The sequence below is a fragment of the Oryzias latipes genome, chromosome 7 (genome assembly GCF_002234675.1).
Source record: "Oryzias latipes chromosome 7, ASM223467v1".
Classification (NCBI taxonomy): domain Eukaryota; kingdom Metazoa; phylum Chordata; class Actinopteri; order Beloniformes; family Adrianichthyidae; genus Oryzias; species Oryzias latipes.
In genome coordinates, this window is record NC_019865.2 from 3,144,529 (window position 1) to 3,166,935 (window position 22,407).

At 40.4% G+C, this 22,407-nt stretch overlaps 1 protein-coding gene across 2 annotated transcripts in view; it reads right to left on the reverse strand.

The window, feature by feature from the left end:
* Nucleotides 1-22,407, reverse strand: part of cpne9 (copine family member 9) — a 123,059-nt gene that overhangs the window by 94,973 nt on the left and 5,679 nt on the right. The gene's annotated exons all lie outside the window — the stretch shown is intronic.

Sequence of the window (22,407 nt, forward strand, 5' to 3'; positions counted from 1 at the left end):
GGCCCCTCCAGACTGTAGCGAGGCTCACACAGACACCTGACAGTTGTGAGGCAGGCGGGACTCTTTACATGAGTGATTTGGAGTCCAAATCATATTAACCTGCGATGAGGATCTGCAGCTTTGTGGTTTGAGAGTGCTCCAAGAAAAGAACAGATCTCCACCAAACCAGGATAAACAAAGTTAGACAAAATGACATCTTTTTTTTTTTTCATTTTCATTGAAACTTGACCTTCAGTGATGCGATTCAGCCAATGGAAAAAAATCAAAGCTGTTTGTGTAAAAACAGAAAAAACTGAAATATTGATTGGATGACGGCTCACTTAAGATGAGTCTATGGGGTCTGCCTCTCTATGCATCACAAGGAATAGTTTATAGTGGTTACTCATTACTCATCGTATGTCTGTGATGCCGTGGAAACACATTTTCTACACTTTTTGGGGGGGTTTGCACATGTGTGTTCGAAAAAAGCTATTGATCAAACTGTTATCAGGTGCTGTCGTGGCATCTGTGAAAGCCTAAAATCCTTCTCACTGATTAGTCACTAAATTATTGTAACACGCTGTTCTTTTGAAAAGCCAAGTCCAGCCTCTCTTGCTCAATTCAACAACCATAGCTCTCCAATCTGGTATAGATTCAAGAAATCACTTCAGCAGAAGGTTGAAGCACGATAAAATCAAGAAAATTATCGTGGTGTCATGTAAATCATTGCAAGAACAGATGAAAATCAAAGCCTCTGACATGAGTCAATCTCAAGAGGTTGTTAGACATTTCTGGAGCTTCGGGAACCCAGAAAACATAGAACAGGACAGAACCTTCTAAAGTGACCAACAGCCCACGATACTGATCAGCTGACGACGAAAGCGGCTGAAGGGCATGAAAAGAGATGCCAGCCTCACTTGACCCGGGTCAGGTCAGAATTCCTCAAAACCTTTGGACGAATATTCTGTAGAGCGATGAAACAGAAGAAGAACCTTCTGGAAGATGTCACAACAGACTTTTAAAGATGAAATGCAACATCCAGGTGATGCAGGTATTTGGGTTGTGTCTGGAATATTGATTGGATGTCTTGCAGTTCCTTTGAGGCATATACAGCCACCTTAAGGGTCATCATGAAAATGGAACGTATCATTATCGTGCGTGCGTGTGGTAAATGTAACGTGAAGGATGTCTAAGGCTAATTAAGTTGCAATTGTGACGTATGGGGGATGATGCACGCAGTGCACAGTGTGAACGGTGTGCACGTGATAATTTTCTCATTTCTAACAGTCAAGCAAGGAGCGCACACTCATCACTTGAACAGCACTAACAAGCTACTGGCAAAGCCAGCAGGATTTGGTGGGTTCAAAAACATAAAAAAAGACCAAACTTGCCTGTAGTGCAAGTGTTCTCTGCAACCTGTTGGTTGAAACATACTTTGTTTTCCTCAGCAGATTCACAGAGTGGTCTGCAACCTTGATATTTCCTACGACCACCTATATTCCCCGTTTGAGCTTTTTTCTCACGCAGACGGCTCGTACCCACACAAAGTTACAGCTGTGACTAGGACTAAACATGGAGGTGGTAGTGTGATGATGTTGGGCTGATTTTGGTGACTTGTTATAAGTAATAGATTTCTGAGTTCTGTTCTTTACTCTTTCCCCTCAAAAGGATGAAAGTCATTGTCATGGCCTTATGGCCTGTTGGATTCTGCAGCAGAAGAATAACCATGTTTTGTAGAACAGAGAAATCCATCTTGAACTCATAATCCTAAGTGAGTTTATTATTTTGATTTATTAAAGTTTAAAAAAATATGAAAGGTGGAAAACCGTTTCAGAGAAAAACATTTCTATTCAGTCAATAAGACTGAACCTCACTAAGAGCAGTGATCATCCTTTAAATCAGTCTTTTTCTGGGTGATTTCTTGCTCTGCATGAACACACACTCAGAAAGTAATCAGACTCGGACATGTTGTCCAAACGTATCTGGAAGCTGCGAGGTGAAACGGGAAGGTGATAGGGTGTTGAGAACAGGGAGCGGAGGAGGTGGGAGATGTGGAGGAAGGGCTGATGAAGGATATGCTGGGATATTAAAGGGCAGGACACGTAGGGAAAGGCGAACACGGATAACAAGGAGGTCATGCGGGACACATACCAAGAAGAGTGGAGGATACATAGGGATATAAAGGTCATTGTTATGCAGATAAACATGAGGCAAATATCCGGGTTCATCCCTGTCAGGTGGATTTCAGTTAGAGGAAAGGGTAGCTAAAGAGACTTGGCTGTCAGATATCCTCAACTAATACATCACCCACATAGCAATTTAAGTAAGGAAGGGTCATCACACACCCCCCCTAATCTGCTGATTTGCTGTCAAAAAAGGGAGAGGAGTGCAGAAAGAGGAGCAAAGGAACTGAGATGATGCATTCAATCTGCCGAATAATCCTGGGCCAAATGGATTTATCTGTTCGAAAACTTTACCTCAATCCCAGTTTAGATGGTCAAATCCTCACAATCTGCAAATCAAGGCATGTCTGATTTCCAGGCTGTAGCTCGGTGAGCTGTCCACCAGTTAATTAGCCATTCATGTCTTTAGCCCTTGTGCTATCCTATGACCCCACCCTTACATTGACGTGTTCTCCCTACCATGACAAAGGTGGATAAAGGTGAAGAGGATTTCATGTAATCCATGGACACCAGCGAAGTTCCCAAATGATTGAAGAAAAAAGGTTTAACAAACGTTTAAGTACGCCACACTTGGGATCACTTTGACATCCGCAGAACTGTCTAAAATACCGTAAACAGCCGTAGAAGAAGAAATAGTGAGTTCCGTTGTAAACAGACAAAGCGGGCTTTTATTATTATTATTTTATAATCAGCAGTTTCCTCCCGAGCATACACAGTAACAAAACACCCTTCCCTTGCTACAACAGGCATGACTTTTTGATCCGAATAAGTCTGATTGGGGCAGAGTATTCCGAATGGCGTGCTTACATGACGCATTTTTTTTCTAAGCATGTGTTTACTCCGATTACTTTCTTCCATGTAACCGCAGCTATTGTCACAAAACCTGTAAATCACTTTGGAAAAAGTATTGAGCAAAAGTGCTATTTGAAAGTTAAAAAGAAAACTAATAATATCTATTGCAGCCTTTGGTAAAGAAACCCCAATAAATCCCACATTTTAATAACACAAACCAGTTTTTGATGCTGCCATTCCTTCAGAGAATTAAAAAGCCTTTTTCTTGACGAGTGCTCTAGAACTGTGTGTACCAGAATGTGTTCAGCTGTAAAGCTGGAAGGAAAATGCAAAAGAGCACATGATTTGGGAAAAGTGCTAGTTTGGCTTTTATGCCTTTTTCAACCTGCGCTAAAACAATTTCAAACCAAAAGGACAAGTGACAAATGTGCTGTGGAAAACCACCAACAGTCCTCCACAAATCATTTTGGGAAGCACAGTATCTGCCAGAAACAAAAGCCTGAAAGATCAGATTCTATTTCTAAGGTGGTAAGGATGACCAGTTGGAGCTGAAACCTCACTGAGCCAAAGCCCAAGGACCAGGTTCTCCGGTTCTCCAGCTCTCCCTTCTCCCCTTGCTGCCGATTAGCCAACTTAAGTGTTTCTATCTTCTCAATAACTTAGCACAGCTGACAGAGGTATTCAGCAGAGGAGTGGGCAAAGAAGAGCTGGAGACAAGGCAACCAGGCAAACGTGTGTAAGTTACCGGATTTCTAAGGAATATTCCAGAAAAGGTGCGGGGGTGTCAAAATGTTCCATTTTACAGGTTAGCCTAAGCATTCCAAAACCTTTGTGAAATCTCGCTGCAACCTTTTTGTAAGTAAGACATTAAATAATAGAAAGTCGGTAAACATATATGAAAACAAAAAAACTCAACATGTTTTCAGGTAAAACTATCTTCTTTGAATATTTGCTTAAGGTTTGACTGAGTAGAACAGCTCAGTGGCCTGCATGTACATAGTGTCTGTCCTAAGACTGGGAGGTTGTGGGTTCAAATCCACAACTGCGTCATACCAAAAGACAGTGGGACCCAACGTCTTCCTGCTTGATACCATCTATTGCATATGAGAACTAAGGGACTCTTCCCCCTGACGTTCCAAACAGGAAGTGACTCCAAATAGCCAAAATCCCGTTCTGTTGGTAAGAATGACCATTCTTGCTCTGATCTCTTTTTAACATGTTCTTAATAATCCTCTTTTTTCATTACATTTTTTCTGTAGTCCATGTTATTCAAGACCAATCAGATGCCTCAGTGAAAGTAGGTGGAGCCTGCTGCCCCCCACATCCAAGGTTCAAAACATTTGACAGATTTTGTGTAGCCCACTTTGAAGTTGTAGGGGTGTGGATTTCCAACAAGCTCACTCCTGATTGACAAGAGTGGTGGTAATAGAAATATTGACATAGACTAACTCAGACCAATCACTGCTAACTGACGTCATCTGGCTCCAACATGGCAACATCCATATCGCTAAAAAATGGTGACTGATTGGACGTCATGTGGTTGGAGCTGGAAGTAAACCCTTTTCTACAGGGTGACGTCACACTCACTCGCTCCAGTTCACAGATAATGGTTGGCAATCACCATTAAGGTGACTCAGGGTTGAACCACCTAAGTGTTACTGTGACTGTGTCCACAGCTCACTGCTCCCCCAAATGGGTCAAATGCAGAACAAATTTTGCCCCCCAGGTGAATAATAATTGATAGGACTTAAACTTTATTACATGAAGTGTACATTTCCTAAATTTCAGCTTGAATTCAGATGTGTTTATTTTGAAACAGACAATCGGGATTCAAGTCTCGGGATATGTCCAATCTCTTTCTCCAGCAGACAAACGGTCTGTTGGTAGGTTTGTCTGGTTTGTCTCTGATGGACTGGCAACCTGTCCTCATGGCTGAGAACAACCAGGAACGGTTCTAGCTCTCCCTCCACCAACCAGCACAAGCCAGGTAAATAAAATGAAGACAATACTGTTTTGTGTTTGACTTCAGACCATTGCTCTCACATTATTAAAAACTGCCTCTTAGTTTTCTGTTCCAAGCATTACTTTAGCACGGTTGACGCTCAGTATGTGCTGTTAGTAAAAAAAAAAGCCAACTGAAAGGTCCAGGTGGGGGCCATTCGCTTAAAATGCAGGATTTTAACTCATCTCACTCCTCATACGACTGCTGCACTTGTTCATAGTCTTGTCACTTCTCGAATCGATTACTGTAATTCCCTCCTGTTTGGTTTGCCCAATAAATCTCTTAAGAAACTGCAGCTTCTCCAAAATTCTGCAGCCTGCATTATCACCAGGATCCCGTTATCCCACCACATCACACCTATTGTCCAAAACTTACACTGGCTTCCCATAAAACAAAGGATTAGTTTCAAGATTCTCCTCATAACCTTCAAAGCACTCCATAACCCTGGCTCCACCCTACATTTCTGATCTTCTTCACATTTCCATTCCCTCCCGGTCTCTCCGCTCCTCTTCCTCTCTCCAACTCCATGTCCCACCTGCCCGTCTTGCCACCTTGGGGGGCAGCGCTTTTAGTCGCTCTGTTATTATTATTATTATCTACAAGCATTTATTCAGCCAAGTTGTTATTAGACAAGCCAGTGATTTAAAAGCGCTTGTCAGAATCAGAATCAGCTTTGTTGGCCAAGTGCAGGTACAAGGAATTTGGCTTTGGTGTCTTTTGCTCTCGTGCAAACCAAGCAAGGTTGAAGAAGGGTTAATCTTTGTGCTATCGTAGGCACTTTGACATTGGGAGTGAGGTCATCTAGACCCACTAGACAGTGCTCTGAACCTTTTTTCTTCAAAGATTTGTGATCTTCTCTGGTGTCCATGGATTACATGAAACCCTCTTCACCTTTATCCATCTTTGTCATGGTAGGGAGAACACATCAATGGTCATCTTGACACCATAGGATAGCACAAGGGTTAAAGGATAAAAACAAAAAAGAATGAATAATTAAAAAAAAGTAATATGAAGATAGATATAAGGATAAATGAACATACAAAATAAAAATCTACAGTGTGACAGTTCTCATGTGTGTTCCGTGCTCTGTGATTGGTCAGGAGTTCATCAGAGTGACGGCTCGGGGGAAGAAAAGCTGACGGGAGGAGGCTGAAAAGGCAGTGTCTGGGATGACAGGGGTCTTTTGCGATTTTGCCAATAATCCTCTCAGCAGATCTGATGATTCACTGCAGTCTGTCCCTGTCGTGTCTAGTTGCTGATCCAAACCAGACCATGATGGATGTGGTCAGAACAGACTGGATTATTGCAGGGTAGAAGATGGTCGGCTGCTCCTGAGGCAGGTTGAACTTCTTGAGTTGTCGCAGAAAGTACAACCTCTGCTGAGCCTTTTTCCAGAGTTGTGATGCCAAACCTTCCAAAGCTACGATCACAATGTGCTGTCAAGCAGCCACTTCTAAAGAAAAGTCCTTCACAGGTTGGCTGGGGTCTCCACTAGGGAGAAGGTGGAAGTTCAACCACCCAGGAGGAAGTTGGAGTTCAGCGGCTGCTCCATCACGCGGAGACAGTTTAGCTGGTTTGAACATCTGCCAAGAAACAAATCTGGACATATTTCAGGTAAAGTGTTAAGGTCCCATTGGTTGTCACACACGTAAGTGTGTGACATTTGTCCTCCACATTTGACCCTGCCCTTGGGAAGCAGTGACCATCAGTCAGTAGTAATAGTAGTCAGTTGTTGCACAGCAAGTAGTCAATCATTTACTCCTCCAATCCCAACCCTCAATGCTGAGTGTGAAGCAGGGAGCCATTGGGTCTCATTTTAAGAGTCTTTGGAATGACTCGATCGCAGATTTGACCTACCAGTCTCAGGGTACACACTCCGCCACCAGGCCACTGAGTTGGTAATGGGGGCATCCAATGATTTTCTGCAATTACAACAACCCCTTTCTCAATTTTTTATTTGTCACATGCAATTAAGTGTAAAAGCACCAGGGGCAAACTCTATCACATCATCTGCATCTCTACTGTCTTGCATGTTTTTTATGCCGTAATTTTGAGTCACGCACATAACTGTGATAAAACATGCTGCAGCCGTCATCCTTTTAATCAGACTAACAGTTTTATTTCTGAAAACTGCTTCTTTTAGATTGACATGGAGCCTGAATGAAGCGAGGAAGGGAGCTCACTCTTTCCTCAGATCTCATTAGGAGAGCTGGAGAGTAATTAGCGACCAGTGACCTTTATTTAGAAGGTGCAACTGCTTTTATTCACCATAGCCATTAGACTCTTATTAAAATACAGCTGACCGACTGAAAGCCAACCAGTACCAAGAATGCGCAAAAATCGACTAATTTCGAATAAAAGTCTTATTTTGTCTCAAAAACTGGTTTTATCAACAATTATTCACCTTCATGCTGTTCTTCACCAGATCAGCACAAAAGTCCTGCGAAGTGAGCCACACCTACTGTTCTTCAGCTTAACATGAACTCCTACCTGCTGATGAATCACACTGCTCAAGCCTCTACAAACGAAAGAATATGCAGGAACATCCCGTGGCAGAACAATAACACAGAGTCTGCAAAGAGGATTCACACCACGGATTATTCAATCACTCATTTCACTTTTAACCGTTGCTGGTTGGGAGGGAGCCGGGGGGGCTGTCTCCCACAGCATTTAATGGAGTGAAACACCCATGCATGTGGATGGAAGCTGCCAGTACTCCGCCGACAAATGATGTTACATAAGAGAAGTGGGATGCTTCATATGGAAGCCTGGTAGCAGTGTGGATGGACAGAAATAAAAGAGGGAGAGGATTCTTGTGTGCAGCTTCAGGAGCTACACAATGAAAGCCTGCAGCAGCAAAAGAAACGACTATTTTTAAAAAGCTCTCTCACTTTCCATATGATCTGCTGTCAGGGGACATCTTCAGACAAATCCACCACTGAGGCCGTTTGTGCGCGACACCAAATTTGATTGTTATTCAGAGTTGAAAGGTGTCACAAAAGGCCTTGACTGAAAAACAAATGTCTGGTAAATTCAAGTGTTTTCAACTTCAAAATATAACGAAGCTGGATTTGCGTCTCTGATTAAGTGACAGCAGTTTGTTTTTGTTCCTCGAGCAGCTCATCCGCTCAAGGGCATCACTTCTTCTGAGCTGCTACTCTTCAACCACAGGAGGAAGATGCATGATGCATCTCTCCAAGGACAAAATCTACGTGGTTGAGGTCACGAGTGCTTGGAATAAAAAAAAGATCAATTTGCGGCTCAACTGAAAACAAGCAACCTGAGAGACAAAAGAGGCCGTGTTTGAAAAAATAAATAAATAAAAGATTCCTTTAGAATGAAGCCTCTAACGTTAGTTTGAAAGGTCGGAGTTTCTCCGAAACATGGGCAGCTGTTGAAAATTGGCACATAAATTTGAATGAATATTTCTGTCTTCCCACATTTCTCAGTTTTATGTGTTGACTGATGATTTACTTTGACAGATAAACTTTGAAATGTATCCCCAAACCTCAAATTTAATAAAAGAAAATGTCACCCCCTTCTCTGACTCTGGGGCGGGGCAAAGGGGCAACCCTCTTTTGTGCTCCGTGGTTGTTCTGTTCTGGGTGACCTCGTCGTCCACCTTAGAAGAACACAAACACTCATGCACAGGTGCTAGCTCACCTTTGTACAAATAGTTTGTGTGCCTGATTGAAATGTTTCACGTGTTGGTCTGAATGCATACATATGCGTGTGAATTGCAGTAGTACCAACAGGTATGTTTGTAACCTTTGAGTGTGTTTGTGGACGGGCCCCGCCCCTTTTAAAACTGTTATACATCTGCACCTGACAACTATGACTATACACTTCCAGCAACTTGTTGCTTTATGATGCTTTATGATTTTACATCCCCCCCACCCATATAAACCCCCCTCTCTCTCTAACATCCCTCTCTCTCTTTTTCCCTCCTGTTCTTTTCCGTCTGGTCCAACAAAAAAGTGTTACATAATATAACTAATATGAATAAAGTTTAGTCTAATTTATAAAAGGGGTTTATTCAAATATACACCTGGTGTGTCTGAAGATTCATAATCCTTGCTGTAAAAGTAAAATATGCCCAACACAAGAGGCCTTCAGCTCAGCTGTTGGACAGGACAAGTTAAAAAAAAAAAATAAAACCATACAAATCATTGCGAACTTCTGCAAATGGCTAAGAAGAGCTCGCTGGGAGATGGTACACCAATCTCTTTTAGAACTTTTACAGAACTCCAGGAATCCTGAACTGATCTACATCACTCATATTAGGATGCTTGTAACCATAATTGTTTGCGGCTGTTTAAAAAAAGTTTTAGTGTACCCCAATGGAAGACAAAGCTTTCAATTTACTGAAAGCAAAAAGATCCATTTAGTGCACTCATAACAGGATTACAGGGAGCATCTTATATGGAAAGGCAGACTGGCATCATTTTACACACAAATTGCCACAATCATTGTTTCAAAGACGAGGTAACACAAAGGGGGAACATCTTCTGCTAATGGCAACAATTTGGAAAAACACAGACACTCACTAGGGCATAAGATATTAAAAAGTCAGCGCAGCAATTTTTGGGAGGATTAGAGGCGGTTTAAGGAACCAAACAAGACTCTTAAAGTCCCGGTCCGATCATCTTCTGATCTATTACCAAAGAGTTCCCAGTGGTTTTTTAATTATGATTATGCCATTTTTAGCCAAAATCCCCAAACCTGTGTTGTTTTCTAGAACATAGTTTCTGCAGAGCGGCAGGAGTTCATTACAAAGTCACCTCCGCTTTACTCTCATAACAAAATTGTTGACACCCGTCTGTAATTAACCCTTGTGCTATCCTAGGCACTTTAACATTGGGAGTTGGGTCATCTAGACCCACTAGACATTGCTCTGAACCTTTTTTCTTCAATGATTTGTGATCTTCACTGGTGTCCATGGATTACATGAAATCTTTCCACCTTTGTCCACCTTTGTCATGGTAGGGAGAACAGGTCAATGGAAGGGTGGGGTCATCTAGGATAGCACAAGTGTTAAACTTGTGCTAAAGACGACCAATAATCAGCACAGATCCAGGGTGGAGTGTTTGCTGCAATGGCCGGCACATCCCACCTTAAAGCTCATGTCACAAAAAACTTACAAAGATGCATAAACGTTCTCAGGCTGCTTTAAGGCCAGCGGTCTGTTCAAGCAGAGTCACACTGTTTAAATTCTGTTGCATTGATTTAATGTGGAAGTCCTCATTCAAGTACTTCATTTCGTCATCCCTTTGCACATTTTTTCTTAAGAAATGAACTTTTGATCACAGATCATTTTTTTGCAGGCAAATGCAATTTTTATTCTTTTTAATTGGAAGCTCAGACTTAAACAGTCGACAGCTTGGTTGCAAATAAGACAGTTAATATTGGGAAGAAAAACGGGTAATAGAGGTTTCACAGACCTTTTAATCGTTTTGGGTCACATGCAGAAAGATATGCACAACTGTTTGCCGGAGTTGAGAATTTGAACGCCATAAAAAGATTTCAACATGTCAATTGGTATTTATTGAGTGTTTGATTTACTGCTTGCTGACTTTGCCGAGTGATTTTTTTTTGTTTGGAGACAAAGTTGTAATAACACAAGTTATAGGAGGGGGGGGGGGGGGGGACTGTGGCAAGTCAAGGTCATCTGCCTCACCCATTGACCCTCTGTGGATCCACCCCTCAGGGTGACATCAGAGCTCATCATTGTTTAAAAAAAAAGTCTATGGTCAAGACTTTAAAATAAAGGTTGCAGTGTGATGCTACGTTCACACTGGGCTCTGAAATATGCATTTGAGCCACCACTTGTGATGAAAAGTCTTTTGGGATTCAAATTTCTGGCATTTACGTGTTGCTGTGCAAGTCTGTTTTCTGGCTTTGGGTGAACACGCACGGCTATTGAACACACATAGAAAATCAGAAAAGGGTTAAACTTTGAGTTAGAGCTGTGAAAGAAAAATTGCAGAAGAGGCTCCACCAGATTTGAACCGCCTGGACATTTTGCACCAAGCCTCTTCCAACTGTAGCTTTTATGCGCCCGTAATGCGTCGCGACTGTCTTTGTGAACACCGTATACTGAAAATGCTTTCAGGAATGCCAGTTTCGTGCATTCTTGAATGCACATCCTATGCCTGGTGTGGATGCAGAGAAAAGCAGATTTGCGTAGATGGAAATGTTTTTTTAAGCAATCAAAGCAGAATTATTAATAAACAAGACAACCAACAGACGTATATATCCATACAAAGATATATCAAACAAAAGGATAATTAGTCGTTAAACTGATGTGAAAATACTCGTACTTTTACCGGAAACGTCCCTAAGGATTTCTTGTTATTGTCAATTTGCTTTCTCCGCTTCAGAATTAGCTGGAATTGCGTTAACTGAGTCAACAGTCGTAGAGGTATAATAACTCAAAGACTGTCAACACTGGTCCTAAAGCTCCGGTTTTAAAGGGTTAAACTATTTTAAAGTCAAACATGAAACCAAAATTCACCTCAGTAAGTAAAGGAAAAAACATCTGGACCAGAGGTGACACAGAAGTTCTCTTTCCTTCGAGTGGGCTTCCTTTCTTTAGTTTTGACTGAAATTCTTTTTTATCAAATCAAGCACCTCCTGCAGACAGAATTCATGAAACTCAAGGCTCCTATTCTGGCTGAAAAGAAAGAAAGAAATTCCAGTTAAATGGTAATAAGAAGCCACAGAAGCCATTTTTGTTATCACAGCCTTTCTTAACCCGGCTCATTTTAGCTCCTCAGAGGCCTTCATGAAGCGTTTCAGGCTTCACTGAAGCCTCCCCTGCAGGAACATGATGACCCTCTGAGGCCTAATTCTTTAAGTGGAGTACCTTGATTGAACGGCTATGCATAAAAGGAATAAAAATGTCAAAAAATGAAAGAAGAAAAGGCCTCTGTGCTGCAATAAGGCAAGTTAAGTCTGCTGTCAGAGATCAGTTAAAGAGAAACCCACGCTTATTTCCATTTCAACAGGTGTTTTGATGGTTGAAATCCCTAAACATTTTCATCTGAAGCTGACAGATCTTCATTTGAAAAGATCTCAGAAAGCTGGGGCAGTGAGCACACAAGGTGAGGAGCTGGGCCTGAGGGAGGGGCAGCACGACCGTCCCTCTATTTTGTAAGCAGACGCGACCACTCAAAGCCTTTTTATGCTAAAAATTTAGGAAATACAAAGATTCATTTGAACAGTTGTGCCTATGTGGGGATTTTTCTGCAAAATATTCAAACTGTCAGTATCTAACATAATTACCAAATAACAAATGAGGTGAAAGAAAGTGGAGTGTCTCAAATTGCAGAAGTTCTTAATATAAAACATGGAAATGAAAGTTACTTTAAATTTAATAGAAATGTTTCTTCCTAACGGATGTTTCTAGTATTTTTAGTAGCTAAGAAATGTTTTTGGTCTCGTCAGAACATGTGATAAAATACGGATAAACAATAAAACTACTAAACATGGCATTACATTTCTGTCAAAAATCACAAGAGCATAACAAGTGTCCTCATATCTTGTGGATGTCAGATTCGGTTTGTCTTTGTGATTGGTCCATTTTATCAGCCAATCACAACTGCGTTGCTAGGTCAAACTTTCTCCGCTGAGCTAGCGGTGATCGGCTAAACACTTTCATTTTCAATGCACAATATTGACATCCGGGCTGCACGGTGGCGCAGTGGTTAGCGCTCTTGCCTCACAGCAAGAAGGCCCAGCTGGGGACCTGAACCAGAACATCAATGGGGGACCTTTTTGTGTGGAGTTTGCATGTTCTCCCCGTGTATGCGTGGGTTCTCTCCGGGGACTCCGACTTCATCCTACCATCCCAAAAACATGCTTCACAAGTTACTTGGAAACTCTAAATTGTGTGAGAGTGAATGGGTGTGTGATTGTGGCCCTGCGACAGACAGGCTATCTGTCCAGTGCATCCCCTGCCTTCCCCCACAAGTGGCCGGCATAGGCTCTGGCAGCCCCATGACCCCAAAAGGGACAAAACGGAATAGAAAATGAATGAACATTGACATCCATCTTTGCACAAGTTCAGATATGCTTTGTTTTCATGGGGGACACACAGACACGCAGCAGAGCCCGGCTATAGGTTGACGTTATGAAATGGGCGGCACCCTCAAGGAGAGAAAGGCGGAGCCTCAGAGATTGAGTCATCTTACTTAAGGGAAGGGGAAAGAACTCAGGAAAATAATTAATATTAAATAAAAAATGTGTTCTTTTGTACCAAAGTTGATATATTATCATATACATGGATATGGTTTACTCTAAAAGGCTTAAGAATAGTATGATACAGACGCTTTACACCAGAGTTTTTTTATAAAAACTTTTTTTTATCCAAGCACACTTGGTTAAGATGGTTGCTTTAGCAGTTGTTTTTGTTCCAGAAAACACAAAAAACTCAGTAATATAGAACCATAAAAAATGCTTCTAACCAAGAAAGGTTAGGACTTGCATTGAAACACGTAATAAAGTTAATTTTCTCAAAATATATTATGAAATAATACATTATAATAATAATAAAAGCAAAGATGACCAAAGTGCTGAAAATGAAATTAAATGTAAATAAAATCACTGAACACTTATACAATAAAGAAACAATAAAATAAATTAAACAAAAAAAAAATGAAACAATAAAAGAATAAAATTAACTAAATTAACCAGCTGGCCCACTAGATCCGCTCACTGGAGTTAAAACCCTGAGTAAAAAGACGAGGTTTTAAAAGTGTCTTAAAATCACTGACGGTTCTGGCAGACCTCACAGAAAAGGGGAGAGCATTCCAGTAGCATTCATGTAGATCATTTTACATTTAGAAAACATGAAAAAATGACCTTAGTTAGTACATAAAATCACAAAGCACACACTTTTGGCTTTGTAAAGAAAAAACAAAACAGATAAATAGATAAATAAAATAAATAAAACATATCAGAAAAATAGTTTTCATCTTTAATTCTCAGGGTTTGAAATATTACTTTGAAATACTTTTGCTACTCGTGTATTACTTCCCAACACTGACTATGTTGGTTATACTTAAGAAGCCATCACTAGTTATCAACAGGTTTCTTTTTAAAATTCTTTACTCTGTATAAATATTTATAGATGTTTTATATTTATGTATTTTAAATTCAGTACTTGGATCAAACTATGCTGAATTTCTTTATAAATGTATTCTTGTCAACAGGATGTTTTTGTCAAAAGAAGATTATCTGGTTTTAAGGGGATGGGCTGTGTCTGCTTAGGGAAATATCCAGGTCTGTAGATACACCTCCAAAGGAGCTCTACATTCTGGTCATGAGGCACATAAAAGTACATAAACAAAAGATTTATCTGGAGCATTGATGTGGATTTTCTCTTTAATGAGTCCGCACACACAGGTTTCACTCGCCCGGTTTCACATGCACAGTTTCTGGCAGAAATGTGACGCCATGTCAACGGCACCACAACAGTAAGTGTCACAAAAACACAACAACATGGAGAGTTCTTAGAGCAGCAATTAAACTGTCAACCGCCCGATCTGCATGCAAGCCTTCCACCTCAAACAACGAGGGCTGGGGTGCAGACGAGGGGTTTGGCTGACGCCCTGCCCTGCATGGCTGCTGCTGCTGCTGCAGCTGTGGAACCTCAGACATTTGAAAGTCCACCCCGGGCGGATATCTGGCTCCTGGTCTAAACGCTGAAAGCAAATGCAGATTCAGGTCATGTCTTGTGGAAGTGGGGCTGAGTTTACTGAGGGTCAAGGCTAAATCCAGTACACTGAAGGGCTTTTTCTCCAAAAGCTGAATTATTCATTTGTTGCCGTTTTAGTGACTTGAGCCCCGTGTTTTTCTACACTCTGCACATCGTCTTGTTTTGAGGTTGGAGTTGGGGTTTCATTTGTTTGTTTCATGTTTCTCTCTGTAGGCGTCTGTTCCCTAAGAATTTATTTATGACCTCGCTCCGTTGTTATCGCCTTGGTTCCGCCTTGTCATGGATGGTTGTTTATTTTTATGTTTTCCTCTCTCCTCTTCATACTTGACACTCTGCAGGTCAATGAGCAAAACCACCATCCTGTTTTTAAAGCTCAGAAAATCGAACCTAGAACTGAATCAAAAGCGGTTCTGCTGTGAAGCGTCTGCTTTCAGAGCTGCTGGTTCTCAGAGGCTCTTCACATCACATCGATTGCGGCTGTACATCCTCCATCCATGTGTGGGTGGACGGAGAGGCAGGTAATGCGACGCTGACAGAAACAAAGTTAATTCATACAATGACAAAGTGACAGGGAGCCCCAAGGACAAATTGAGAGTCAACAGTAAACTCCAGAACGAAGCGTCTCTCTTTGCTGAAGCAGAAAGATCTCGCTCTTCTGGAGAAAAATACATTTTCCTGTTGTGCTCAGGAGAACCGTCCAATTATGGTCAATATCCGTGAAACCAAAAAAGTAATAGAGCGCTGAGAAAGGATCCATAACTGGATCACAGGGCTTCATCAAGTCTGCTTTGGAATGAAGTGCCATCAAAGTGTTGGAGTCCGGGGTTCTGTCTCTAATTTGTTTTTCTTCTATTTTTGTCCTGACAGTCATATGCTGCTTTGTCTGGGTGCTGCATCTCTCCTATTACTCTCAGTACAACTGATATGTGTGCCAGCGATCGCTAACTTTGATCTCTCAACCTACATAATCGTGAGCAGCAGTTTGTGCTTCATCCTCACGAAGACTTATGATAATCCACAGAAAGCCGTATTTGCATGCTAATCTTAATATTTTGGCTCTCCCTTTTCAAAATAACAGCAGGGTCAGCCTAAAATTGGAACAAATCAGTAGAAATGATTTGGATTTTTTTATACAATGACTCAAAATTTACCAATTGAACAGCAAAATCTGGACCAAAGATTTGTAAATCTGGACATGAAGAGCTTCGTGTTTGTTTGTTTTTATGAATTCCTAAGCTGCTGAAGGACGATTAACAGGATCAGGAGAGCTCAGAATAATCTGAAATAGAAACCATTTTGAATAAAAGTTAAATCCAGAGAGAAAAAGGGATTTTATAACCCCCAGACATGACCTGTAACTGGGAGAGGGTGTTATAGGGATAAAAAAAAGAATCCTGTTTCCTTTAATGTCATCTTTTGATCTACTTTAAAAGTGTTCCCAGGGTTCTTTCAATTCTGATTATTTAGCCAAAATAAAAAACTGTGTCGCTTTCTGGGGCATCATTTCTGCAGAGCGGGATGAGTTAATTAGAAACAGAGCAACAACACCTCTCCCTCACTTCCTCATTGCTGAAAGCTGTCTTTTCTCACACTTTCCCACTAGCTTACAGCCCCTCACACCACCAAACTAACATTACCAATCTATCCAGCCGTAGAGTTTAGATCCTGATTCAAGCTCAGACGAGAAAGAAAATAAAAGTTTGTGGATCTATTTGTCTGCATCAGAATGGAGCGGAGCAGGAAGATTGTGGCCCGCCCAGCTTTTTTTTCTACATCACAAATATGATCCTCTTCAAACGGCATTTTTTTTTTCATCTGCTCTTGATTCACAACGATTTGAATAAAAAAAAATTTAGAAGTAAAATTTTAAACTTAATTTTTTTCAATTAATGTCCTTTATCATCAAGAAAATGGCGCAAGAACACCGAAACACTATTTTCGTCAAAATGGGTGATTAAAAATGTTTCGGTCGGACACAAATACTGTGCATGAAGTACATCTAATGAACATAATAGTCATAATCGGGCTTTGAATCAAACACTTTAGTCTTCTGTCATCTTTTGTGTGACTAAACTGTAAAAACTGAATGATAAGAAAGAACAAAGACCCTTGTTTCAAGAGAAGTTGTCTTGTGAGAAAAACAATCTAATTAAAAATGTTTTTAATGGCTAATTATTCTTAGTTTAAGAAAATATGTCTTAATAAGTAAAATGTTCTTAGCTCAATGGCGTATCTTTGCTAATTGAAAGTTTTCTTTTTCTTTTAAGAATATACTTATTTCTATTGTTTGCAGTGTATCTGACGGCAGACCTTTAAGGTTTTTATGTCCTTCAGCCATTGGGAAATGTTTCTTCCTCCCGTTTATTTCAGTGAAGCTGCCAGGAACCATAAACATAAACTGGAGAACAGATCACATAAATCAGTCTCAGTATCTAAAACTGATCTAACTAATCAGTCATTATCGTGGAAGGTATCCGACACATAACGAGCACATTTGCATTTGCGGTTCCTGTTTGTGACGTTCCCTTGAGACAGAAGTAGAGTTTCCATTTATCTCAGTCATTTAGTAAATGGGCTGCAGTTATGTAGAGCTCTTATGATCCTGTTGACCACTCAAATTGCTTTTACACTGCAAGCTCCCTTCCAGCGCACCTGCGTGCAGCACTTTCTGGCTAATATATGCAGCGTTTTCCCTTTTGTCTGCAAACGCTCGTTTCCTCATTTCTGCACAGACTCACACTGAGCTCAGAGCAAACGTCCCGTTGGACTAAATGTTGGAGGGTTCATCTGGACAGTTCGACACATCTCATCCACCCTGGCTGCTAATGATCAAATAATGAACATGGGATTATCACAGCCAACATTAGGAAGTTTGAGGATTTAATTGTGCTTAAGATCAAGCGAACATCAACATTACGCCTCGTCGTTAAAGGTCACGCTTCTTCCCTTTGCGATAATGGTTGTAACACCTTGGGACAAATTATGGCCACGATAGGCTGACTGTCTTCATACCATTTTTTTTTATTTTATTTTTTTGGCACTGCAGATGACCCAAGTACCCTGTGTCTTCGTTGATCTCTAAAGAAGCGGTGCACGAATCCCCAAAAAGTTGGGTCTCTGCATCCAGATTGCATTCTGTTTGTTTTTTCGGGGCTGTCTTTTAAAAATTCCTTTCCCACCGCCTACTGCATGCACCTCTGATTATGCATGTATGCTTCAATTACGGAATGACTGATAGAGAGCTGAGTGCAGTGTCATGTCTCCTGTAAGGAACAAGCGCTGGTCATTACTTCCTTCCTGTCAAATTATGCAGCCACATTACCAACGCAACATTTTCTTCAGCCTGCAGACCTGCAGCCGAATATCCATCAGCTGAGACGAGGTGGAAGTAAAGGTTGGAACGAAACACGGCAGAGAGCAGCTGCAGCCGGGAACGACATCAGTTAACTCCAGTCAAACTTCAGCTACGAGCAGAAATGCTCCGAGGCACCATGTGAAAGGTCACATTATTTTATGCTTATTATCAACATTTCAAAGTTAAATACCCTCAACATGTATGAAAATTTAAAAAAATTGGTTAAAAAATGTAGATCTGGTGTATTTATAATTGTAAACTAATGTTTTTCAACTTACAATGACAACAAACACTTATAAATATACCTGATGCAAAAATGTTTCTATGAAGAACAACAAATTCAGACGTATAAAAACATTGACTGGGTTACACTTAAGTTATCAAAATGATTTATCATGGCACCCATGCAAAGAAGCATTGACTGTATGTGAGAACTAGACTGAGTGACTCCTCCCCCCTGGCATTCCAAACAGGAAGTAACCCGTGGCTCCAAAAAGCCAAAATCTAATGGACTTCAATAGAGCCACATCATATGAGTGACGTAACTCATAAAAAAAGGGTTCCAACCAAATGAAGTCAATACAGTTGTTACTTTTCCGTAATACGTCCGTCGCCATGTTGGAACCAGACGTTTTCAGCCATGATTGGTCCGTTTCAGTCTACATTTTAATGGCAACCACGCCCCTTCCACTAATTTAATTGAGGTATCCGATTGGTCAGTTTATAACCTAAATAACTTGTTAAACGCCAAAAAGAATTACAATGAAGAAGAAAACTTGGATTATCAAGAACAAGTTAATTAAAGGTATCAGAGCAAGGATGGTTTTCTGACCAATAGAATGACTGAGTAACAGCTGTTTAGTTCTCAATAGAAGTCTAAGGGATTTTGGCTTCTTGGAACCAGCGGGCACTTTTTGTTTGAAAGGTGAGTGAGGAGGGGTCGCTCAGTCCAGTTCTCAGATACAGTCAATAGTTTCAATGTTTAATTCCTCTATTGAAAACCAAACAGAAAATGGTTGGTGTGCTGGATTTAGCTTCTCAGAAACAGTTGATGCAAAAAAGTAAAAGGAAATTAAGTTAGTACATTTAAATATAGTATAATTAAGCAAAGCCTGTTGCCTCATTTTGCATTTTTCTGCAATCTGGTTTGCGTTCACACAACCCTTTTCATACTGGATCAACCTCAATGACATGAAGTCACAAAAGCATGAAAATAAAAATAAAAAAACAATATTTCATTTTATGTCTAATTATCCTAAGTTTGATACATCATTGTAAGAATGTATAACTGATGATTGATTGATGATGTATTATTCTTATTTGATTGCTTGAAATAAACCATTTCAAATCAAATCAAATTTAGCAAAGGAACACTGTACCCCACATGTGCCCACAACTTATTATTTTGCTTCTCTTCATACTGTTATTTTTTTCACATAAAACTCAGAAACCATTCCTTTTTTGTTTTGTTTCTGGTTTTCTTTATTATTCGTTTGCATTTTAACTTTGAATGAAACTGAGTTCGTCAGCAAATGAACCAGAATCCACTGATTTTTGGCAGACTCGATTTTTCTAGTTTGGGTCCACATTAGCTTTTAACACCAGCCAAATTTAAACAGATTTTGCAGGAAAATGAACCCTTATCCAGACCAAACAACCCAGTGTGAAAGCAAAGTGCCCTTTCTGCAAGCATCAGTGAAAGTATGTCTGTTTTTCTGAAGTTATTTTGCAAGTTGTTGTATTGGTTTTTTTTACAATTTGTCCTAAATATGATTGACCCAAAATATGTTTTTCCTTTTTTAACCAGTTAGTCGTTGACGCCCGGTTTTAGTTTGTAATCCCGACGGCTGGATGTAACTCTGCGGCTCGCTCAGTGTGTCAGCTGCCTTCTCTGGCTGGTTTTTGCTGCTGCCTGACATGTTTTAGTTTCATCTTGCTCAAGCTCTTTGTGTTGCTTTGTGGTTTCAGTCTTTAGTTCCTGTTCCAGTCGGTTGAATAATTTATTCTTGAGTCTCCCCTGATTGCATTCCTCAGACTGAGATCTGCTGAGGTTCTTTGATGGTGGTGATGCTGATGTAATTTTTAAAACATGTCAAATATTTAGTAGGATATTTTCATTGTCCTTGGTATCAAAAGAGGCATTCTCCATCTTTTATATAATTTTGAAAGTTAATTTCAGTTTAGAGTTTAGAAAACAAATAAACAATTTAGTTCACAAAAAAGGATGCACTGTTGTGTAAATTTAAAAATGTAATTCATATTTAATACTTTTTATTGTTTTTTTTTCCAAAAACACGGAAAAGCTTTAATTTAGTTCTGCTGCTTTACCTGCTGCTCATGACTTTAATTTGTAGATTTATCTCAAGTTTTAAAATCCCGTTAACATTTCAAGTTCGCAGGTCAGGCATTTTACTGACTCAAGCACCATAAATTTACTTTCAAATTTCTCTTCCAGCCTCCCTAGACTCTAGTTTGTAATGCCCCCCCACCTCCATGCTGAAGCAGAAGTTTTCTTCAGGCTTGACCCAGTTTCTGCTCATGTTTGCCTTGTTTTCTCACCCCAATAGCTTTGACCTTCAGGGTTTGCTCCGGTTTCCACAAACGTGCGGGGTTAATTCCTTTGATTTACAGTACAAGGTTTCTCTGTCTTATTTACTGCAGGGGAGTTCAGTTTCCAACCATGTAGAGTACAAAGCTACAAAGGAAAAAAGAAAGAAATGAACTTCCATTTGATCCACATGGAGATTCGTGTACCTACAAACCTTCATATGCACCAATCCAAACCTAAAATGAAGCTGAAGTTGCTGTTATTCTGTCCACCAGAAGGAACAGATTGGTTTCACCATTCTTCTTTCGTACTGTGCCTTTGAGCGGAAATATACTCAAAAACTCACCCAAATTTGAATGCACCTATTACCCGGTGAAAAATAATTTTTTGGTATTATGTCCCAAAAAATGATGACATCAGTGGGGGAGAAACCGCCAAAAAGAATCGGGGCCAAAATTTCTATCGGGGCTCTAAAAAAAAAAAAGAAAGTCAAAATCCACAAAAAGATGAATAAATAAATAAATCAACACACATGTCGAGAATATCCAAACAAAATGATGAATTCCCATTTTTATGGGATGGCCACATTGTCTGTCATCTGTCAAATTACACAGACCTGTTTGTCACTCTCGGGTGACCAAAACAAAAACTGGTTGCTATGAAATGAAAACCAATAGAAAAGCTGCCATTTTGAGAAAAAGTGTAGTTTGTTTTTTATCACAGTGGTTGGAGAATATTAGGGCGGGTGTGGCAACCGCTTAGCCACTGAGGCTGGGTCGAAGGGGTCAGTGAGGGCGGGTACTGTCACCAAGCTGCACGCAGCTTTACTTTTATTTTATTTATCCTCCTGAAACCAACAGATTGCACAAAATGAAACAAAAAACCATCAATGTGGAGGAATTTAATAACTGTATGTTTTCATGTTTTTTCTGGTCACTGCTCATTCCCAAATGACCCGCGGCTCTGACTGCAGAACATTGTCAGACAGATGGATGGAAAAGTTTCGCTGAACTTTCATCCCTTACATTTGTTCTCTGCATTTGACACCCTCAGCCCCACTTCCCCTTGAGATCAGTGTGCTGCAGCCGGAACCTATGGGTGGTTTAACCCTCTTTTGGTGTCACTCCGCTGGGGATTCAAACTCACAACCTCCCAGTCTTTTGCCGGACACTCCACCACGAGGAATTCGAACTCTACAGGTAAATTTTAATGGAAAATGTTCAGGTTTTCTAACCAACTGAGCCAAGTCAGCAGGAATAGACTGGTGTGAGTGGAGAGCCTGGACTTTCACAAAGGTTACCATGACAACCGTACACTTTCTATGGATATGAGTCTTTATGCACCTGTAAAATCTACAGTTTTCCTTAGTAACCAGTGTTTGCATTCTGATTCATTAAAAAAAACATGGATGTGTTCCGTTTGGGACACATTTAAACCACATTTAGAGTCAGCTGGAAAAAAATGTCTTCAGGAGTCAAAAAGATCTTTTCCAGCAGAAAAACCTTTAGAGTGTCTTTGAAAACATCTTGAGGGAAAACCATTAAAGCCTTTCAGGAGTTCACTAACTTTTTACTCTCATCTCTTCAGAAAAAGTGACCAGAGGACAGGTGTGAACATGTAAAGAGCTAGAATGGGTAGAAGTAAAATGTGTTTTCACTGTAATGCTGGGATTTGACCTCAGGTGGCGCCATCCTGATGACTGGAGTCCATCACATTTATTTTAGCATTTCATAACAAAGAATACAGGTTTTTATTATCGAGGTCTAATTTGAACTTTTAACCCTAATTTTGTGATTCTGTGAGGGGAGGGAGACGGACAATTGACTTTAA